The sequence below is a fragment of the Lontra canadensis genome, unplaced genomic scaffold (genome assembly GCF_010015895.1).
Source record: "Lontra canadensis isolate GAN:19392208 unplaced genomic scaffold, GSC_riverotter_1.0 scaffold174, whole genome shotgun sequence".
In the NCBI taxonomy this organism is placed as follows: domain Eukaryota; kingdom Metazoa; phylum Chordata; class Mammalia; order Carnivora; family Mustelidae; genus Lontra; species Lontra canadensis.
Window position 1 is genome coordinate 484,135 of NW_022631168.1, and position 8,160 is coordinate 492,294.

The 8,160-nt window shown below is 48.7% G+C and overlaps 1 non-coding gene across 1 annotated transcript; it reads right to left on the bottom strand.

Annotated features, from left to right (window-relative positions):
• Positions 1-7,547: 7,547 nt before the first annotated feature.
• LOC116860366 lies at positions 7,548-7,684 on the bottom strand. The gene has a single exon (XR_004381303.1). It is a non-coding gene; the product is annotated as a U4 spliceosomal RNA (small nuclear RNA).
• Positions 7,685-8,160: the final 476 nt, after the last annotated feature.

Here is an 8,160-nt window from a genome sequence, read left to right on the forward strand (position 1 = left end):
TGGAGAGCCCGCCATGCCACATGGCTTGGGGTGCCCTGGGACCCTTGCGCATGTGCAGGGCTGGCCCACCCGGGTCCGCTGCCTACCTGTGTCTCACACCCAGCCCACGCTCAGGCACCCTGCTTTGACGTTCCCTCCATCTCTTTCTCCCCCACAGCCTGCCCTCTCCTCTCGGACAGGCCTGGAGAGGGAAGGCCTGTGCCTGGAAAGCAGCATCAGACTGAGAGCTGGTTTCCCATGGGGTGCCCGGGAGAATTGCTGAGCCCAGCCCCCCCCCCCCCCGGCTGAAGTTCGCTTGATTAAATTGCCGCACGCTTCATTTCCAGGCTTTAGCAAATGACGAATCATTAACCACTAGGAGCTGTTTAATTAGACAGCGGCGGTTGGGGAAGGCCGCTCCAAAGCCCTTCCCCGCCCTGACTGCTGGGTGACAGGCTGGGAATCAGGAATGGTGGGCCTGCTCCCAGTCTGCAGAAGAGATGAGTGGAAAAGCAGACCTTGAGACAAGGGCTGGTGTACAGGTTCCTTGTGCTGGACGGTGGTCTCGGGATGAAAGCCAGTTCAAGGGTACATTCTCAAGCTGGTGGGCACTCTGAGCTGCTGAGACTTGACCTTGCTGGGAGGTGGTTAGAGGGCATCTCAGAATTGTCTACCCCAAACCCAAAGAAGGTACTGCCATGCTGAAGGACCACAAACCTGGTGGCTTAAAACAACGGAAAGGTGCTTTTCCACAGTTGTGGAGGTTCCACGTCCAAAATCAAGGTGTTGGTAGGGCCATGCTCCCTCTGAAGGCTCTGGGGGAGGATCCTTCTTTACCTCTTCCTAGGTTCTTGGTGGCTCCCAGCAATCTTTGCTGTTCCTTGGCTCGTCCCGCATCACTCCACTTTTTGCATGTCCTCACATGGCCTTCTTCCCCTCGTGTCTCCTCTGTGTTTCCAATTTTCCTTTGTTCTATAAGGACACGGCCCATTGGACTTAGGGATTACCCTCCTCCAGCATGACCTCCTCTTGACATGATTATGTCTGCAAGGAGTCTAATTCCAAATAAGATCGCATTCACAGGTACCAGAGATTGGGACTTGAACATTTTGGAGATCATTCTACTCACCGCACAAAGCAAAGTCCAGATTCAAGGACTGCATAGATCACTTCTTGATGGGAGGAGTAAGAGAATCATAATGCATTGGAATGTCTCCGAACACGCGATTGGTTAGGACTCTGTGGCCATTTTACGTTTGACTATACCTCCATCACCAGATCTGAATTTCCCTCGTCCCTGGAAAGCATCACTGGTGTTTTTCCTGGAGGCTTCAACTGGGTCTTCATCCCACATAGGTCTCAACCTTCCTTGTCAGGCCACAGTTGTGTGTTTACGAAACACAAAGACACCCGATCGAATGTTCTCGGTTGCAGGCATTCTTTTTGCTGTCCTTAGAGAGCAGCAGTGCCACTCCTGATGTCCCCCCGGGTCAGCTGCCCCACCAGTATAACAATATTTCTTGGCTGGATGGTCCACGGGCGCGAGGAGCCTAGGTGGGCCAGATGCTAACTTCTGTTTCAAGTTCAACAGAACCCTTCACCGTGAATCTCTCGCCCTGAAGCAGTGTTGTGTGGCACAGCATGTCAGTCCATCATGGGCTGTGTGCGCCCTCGGATGGATTGCTCGCAGAGATGCTGCACATAGGGAAGGCAAATCCACATCCTAAGTGTGACTAATTTGCCCCCCACCCCCAGCGTGGGAGGAATCCTGATGTAACCTTCCTGCTACCAAATGGCTGGCTGGTCCTTTTGAGAAACGGGCATCATACCAATTGCTCAGCATTGATCTCTCTGCTGGCTTGGTTAGGCATTCAGTAGTGGCAGTATCGAGATCATCCTTGGTGGAAGAAAACTCTTCCTTCCGGGCCTGTGCAGAACCTCCAGCCCTTGCACCAAGACCACTGCCTTCACGGAGCCGTTGCCGCTGTGGGGAGAAGCCGGCTGAGCCCCACCGCGGGGTTCCCTCTCTTTGCGGGGGGCTTGAGGTGGAGTTCCCATTTTGCGGGGGGCCACTGGCAGAGACACAGGAATCCACGTCCCTTTTTATGCACTGCCCTAGGCACATTAGATGTCTCCACGCACCTCTCCAAAACTTCTGGTCTCTGACTGTAGCATTGTGATTTATAATGAAAAAAATGTATATATTTGGTCTTTGTCCCTGTTTTTGGCCCAGAGCTCCTGAAATGCTTGGAATTTCCTGTGAGGAGAGCAATAAACGTGTCTTTTGTTATGTGAATGAGGTGACTTTGGGACCACACCTAAGGATGGGGGCTGGTTGCCAGGAGAACCAAATGAATAATTAGAAGGTTGGAACTTTCAGTTCTCCTTTCCTGATGTCCACAGAGGGAGGAGGGGCCGAAGGTGGAATCAATGGCGGATGGCCAGTGAGCTGACTAATCATGCCTTTGTGGGCGCACCTCGGGGGTTCAGTCCCTTAAGCATCTGCCTTCCGCTCAGCTCCCTATTGTGGGGTCCTGGGATTGAGGCCCGTGGCAGGCTCCCAGCTCAGTGGGGAGTGTGCTTCTCCCTCTCCCTCTGCCTCTGCTCCTGTGCCCCGCTCTCTGGCTCACTCTCTCTCTGCCAAATAAGTAAATAAAATCTTTTTTAAAAAGCGTGCCTTTGTAATGAAGCCTCCTTTAATACCCAAAAAGAACAGAGTTTGGAGATCTGGGTTGGAGGTACGGGAGAGTGGCATGCCTGGAAAGAACATGGAAGCTCTGTGCCTTTCCCCCATGCCTTGTCAATCAGGCTGTTCCCGAGTTATAATAAACCAATGATCTAGTAAGTGTCTCTGCATCCTTTGAGCTGCTCCCACACATTAATCCAACCTGCAGAGGGGGTCTTGGGAACCTCTGAATAGCCAGCTGGTAAGAGGTACAAGCAACAACCTGAATTTGAGGGGTGCCTGGGTGACTCAGTCGGTGGGGCATCTGCCTTTGGCTCCAATCATGGTCTCGGGGTCCTAGGATGGAGCCCATGTAGGGCTCCTTGTTCAGCAGGGAGACTGCTTCTCCTTCTCCCTCTGCCTCTTTCCCTGCTTGTGTGCTTTCTTTCTCTGTGTCAAATAAATGTATAAAATCTTAAAGACAAAAAAAACAAAAAATGACCTGGATTTGAGACTGGTGTCTGAGGTGGAGTGAGGTCTTAAAAGGACGAATGCTACATAGTCAGAATCGATCTAAATTTTCAAACACTGCACGGTGGACAGGAATTGCTTGGTGCTCTAGAAAACTCCCACCGCACACTGGCACTGGGTACAGAACGTTTTTTATTGACCTTCCAATCTGATGCCTCCTGGGTCCCTGACCAATCTTCCAAGTCCTTTTTAATAGACATCTTTATCTCAGGCCATTTCTCTCTCTCTACCAAGTGGAAAATCAAGTGTACTGCTCACTGGGAGGATTTCTCTGTCATCACCCTGAGTGGGACTGGAGCTAGGCAGTAGTCTGCTTTTCCTAGTACCAACGTAATAAGATGACCCACCAATGAGCCAGGTCTAAGCGTTTCCCTATCCTTGGTTAGTCGCAGTGACTCCTTCTCGCACCGCTCAGGAGTTCACAGATATGAGCTAGTTGAGGGGGAGTACCAGCGTGATGGAGGCAGGTGACCTGGGGTCTGGATTTGAGACTCTCTCTGATTCCAGATGGGCCTGGTCCTGAAGGTGCCATCTTCACTATCTTGCTTCTGTGCCTGCCTGGCCTCATGACTTGGTGAGTCTGCCAATACTTAGCTCATGATGGGCAGCCACAGTCACATGGGTACTGGATGTCCCGTGGTGGGCTTCCACGTCTGTACCAAAGCCCAGCAGTGCAACAGCAGCTGCGTTTTGAATAGTAAGAAGCTCTGCTGCAGGACTCCGGCCTTGCTCAGACCCTCACGGGTCAGTGCTTGGATCCATCTATAGAGGCTTCCCACGGACTCTTCGCAGCATCGTTATCTACCATGGACAGATCCCCGCCAGCCTTCAGGTCGGCGGTGTTAGGCTCTGATGGCTGAGCGGCTTGGGACACTTCCTTGCTCTGGGCCCTGCGCAAAACAGGTCACGCCTGTGCATCCCAAGACCTGCTCGATCAAACAAGCCACCATTTCAGTGATCTACTCAGCATCATGCCAAATACACCCCTTTTCTTGTCTGAGTTAATGTCTGTTTCTTTTTGCGATCAGAAAATCAAAAGGAAAGAAAGAAAGAAAGAAAGAAAGAAAGAAAGAAAGAAAGAAAGAAAGAAAGAAAGAAAGAAAAGACAAAAAAAAGAAAATCCTAACAGCCCTTTTCTTCTTTGCCTCCGAGAGCAAGATGGGTCACCAGCAACTCTACTGGAACCATCCGAGGAAATCTGCTTAACCCAGCACGGTCTGATCTGGAAAAACGGCTTCAATGTTTGCCCCCACTGTCTCCATCAGTACACAAAGAACACAGGCTTCATTAAGTTGGATTATGTGAACTTCCTTGAAAAGGTCATCCAAGAGACCTACCTTATCTGCAGATATCCAAGATATCTACCTAATGCTAACTCATTATACATAAAATAAAAATACTTCAATTAAAAAAAAAGAAAAAAGGGGCACCTGGGTGGCTCAGTGGTTGGGCCTCTACCTTCGGCTCAGGTCATGATCCAGGGGTGCTGGGATGGAGCCCCACGTCCGGCTCCCTGCTCAGCGGGAAGCCTGCTTCTCCCTCTCTGACTCCCCCTGCTTCTGTTCTCTTTCTCTCCCTCTCTTGCTGTTTGTCTCTCTGTCAAGTAAATAAATAAAATCTTTGGGGGGCGCCTGGGTGGCTCAGTGGGTTAAAGCCTCTGCCTTCGGCTCAGGTCATGATCCCAGGACCCTGGGATCGAGCCCCGCATCAGGCTTTCTGCTCCATGGGGAGCCTGCTTCCTCCTCTCTCTCTGCCTGCCTCTCTGCCTCCTCGTGATTTCTGTCTGTCAAATAAATAAATAAATCTTTAAAAAAAAAAGAGAGACGGTCAGTCGATCCAGGGGTAGCTACTTTGATCTGAGCTAGCAAGGAGGAAGAGACTGGGGGCCACTCCAGCATAGCAGGAGGGCTGTCTCCACCATGACTGTCATGGCCATTGTAGCATTGTTTAGCCCGAAGACAAATGCCAAGGTGGGCTTTACTTGGGTTCTTATCCGGCAGGTCCTGTCATGATTCTGTGCTGCCTTCCGTCCATGCCCTGAAGCTTGGATCTCCTGAGGACACTGCATCGCCCTATGGAAGGCTTCTACTTCACCCCAGCCTTGATTGAGCGAAGAGGTCAGGAGCTCACTCTTTTATTTTTTCCCTGGATGTGGCTGCTGGTCCACATCCCCACCATGCCAGATGCCCATCTGGGGAGCCCTGTTTCCCAGTAGTCACTCATGACCTTGCCCACTGGCTTCCCCGGAAGGAATCTCTCAGGGACTGAGGCCGGACCGTGGCCCAGAAACTCTGTCCAACCTCTCTTCAAACATTGAGTTTGCCCACTCCAAAGGCACCAGAAACTTTGTATCCAAAGAAGTCATTGCCAAACCCAAGGTCATTTAGGCTTTCCCCTAGGTTATCATCTTCTGGGATTTTATAGTTTCGCGTTCTATGTTTCGGTCTATGATCTATTTTGAGTTAATTTCTGTGAAGTGTGTGAGGTCCATGTCCAGGTTCATTTAGTTGCATGTGGATGTCCAAGGTGTTCCCACACCATTTGTTGAACAAATTGCCCCTTTCTCCACTGAATTGCCTTTGCTCCTCTGTCAAAGCTCAGTTGACAGCATGTGTAAGGGACTGTTCCTGCTGTTCCATTTGGCCACACTGAAGCCCTGTTGATGGCATGAAGCAAGAAAATGCAAGACCCAGGGGGCTTCTCTTGTTCTGTAGGAGAACTTACCTTGGCTCCTGGGAACATGGGTATTTCCTTTTCCATTGGTTGTTTTTTTTTTTTAATACAGATGCAGAGCATCAGATTATCCACTACCCATAAAATTTGTCCATTCAAGGCCCGCTTACATTTTGTTTATTTTTAAAATAAGCTCATTAATGCCTGTGAAATAGGAGCGCCTGGGGGGCTCAGTGGGTTAAGCCTCTGCCTTCAGTTCAGGTCAGGATCTCAGGGTCCTGGGATGGAGCCCCATTTCAGGTTCTCTGCTCAATGGGGAGGCTGCTTCCCCTTCTCTCTCTGCTTGCTGCTCTGCCTACTTGTGATCTCTGTCTATGTCAAATAAATACATAAAATCATTAAAAAAAAAAAAACGAAAAACACCCGAGAAACTACGAGCTGGTCCTGGCACGGAACCACGGGTACCAATAGCCCGGATTAAGATTTATCATTCTCTTGCTTTTTTAAAATTGCCACAAAATATGTATAAGACAAAATTTGCCATTTTCACCACTTTTAAGCACAATTCAGACGCATTAAGTACATTCTTTTTTTTTTCCAGATTTTTATTTATTTATTTATTTATTTGACAGACGAAGATCACAAGCAGGCAGAGAAGCAGGCAGAGAGAGAGGAGGAAGCAGGCTCCCACAGAGCAGAAAGCCTGATGTGGGACTCGATCCTACGACCCTGGGATCATGACCTGAGCCGAAGGCAGAGGCTTTAACCCACTGAGCCACCCAGGCGCCCCGCATTAGGTACATTCTTAATGACTCTTGCCATTATTTCCAAAACCTTTTCATCACCTCTTAAGTCTGTTTCTGTTCAGTGCTGACTCCCCATTCCCCTCCTCCAACCCCTGGTAACCTTTACCTACTTTCTGTCTGCGTGACTTTGCCCATTCTAGATGTTTCATTTAGGTGGAATTATGTAATATTTGTCATTTTATACCTGATTTCTCTCAATAATGTTTGCAACATATTGTAGTATGGATCAGAACCTCATATATATTTTTTTTAATTTTTTAAAAGATTGTATCTATTTATTTATCAGAGAGAGTGAGAAGGAGAGCATGAACAGGGGGAGCAGCAGGCAGAGGGAGATGCAGACTCCCCGCTGAGCAGGGAGCCTGACGCAGGGCTTAATCCCAGGACCCTGGGACCATGACCTGAGCCAAAGACAGATGCTCAACTGACTGAGCTATCCAGGTGCCCCAATATTTTTAAATTTTTATTAGTTTTTTATTTTTTTACATATTTTAAAAAATTCCCTCCAATTAAAAAAAAATTCCTTCCCATGTCTGTGAATCTGTGACCCTCAGGATGGGGGTGTCCACTCCCTGGGGAAGGAGGTGGACAGCTTCCTCTGCTGTGGGAGGCCTCCAGGCTGCACTCCCAGGTAAGTAAGAATGATTATTCCTCGAGGAGGAAATGTCCCATCAATCAATTTTTTTTCAGATTTTATTTATTTATTTATTTATTTATCTGAGAGAGAGAGAACACAAGCAGGGGGAGCAGCAGGCAGAGAGAGAGAGAGAAGCAGATGTCCCTACAGAGCAGTGAGCCAGATGCAGGGCTCAATCCCAGGACCCCAGGATCATGACCTGAGTGAGATGCTTAACCAGCTGAGCCACCCAGGCATCCTGCCATCAATCATTCAGTCTCCATAGAGACCGTCAAAAATTGCCAGTGCCAACTCTAACTCAAGTTGTCACTGCGGAGTACTGGGAGAAGTTTTCACTTAGCAATGATTGTGCCGCGGATAAACCTCATTGGCCGAATGGCATTTCACTATGTGGATGGACCACATTCATTTATCCATTTATCTGTCAATGGGCATTTGAGTCGATTCCCCTTCTTTATATGGTTTTAAAGTATTTTTTAAGAAGATTTTAATTATTGGGGCACCTGGGTGGCTCAGTGGGTTAAAGCCTCTGCCTTCGGCTCAGGTCACAGTGTCAGGGTCCTGGGATCGAGCCCCGCATCGGGCTCTCTGCTCAGCAGGGAGCCTGCTTCCCCCTCCCCTCTCTGCCTGCCTCTCTGCCTACTTGTGATCTCTGTCTGTCAAATAAATAAATAAATAAAATCTTTATAAATAAATAAATCTTTAAAAAGAGAGAGAGTACAGAAGGAAACCTATGGACAGACAACTCTCACTTTTGAATACAAGTGCAAACATTCCAAAGTAAAGATAAACAAGACTACAACAATATAGCAAAAGAATAAGATACGACGTATGACCAAGTAGGGTCCAGTCCATAAATACAAGGGGAG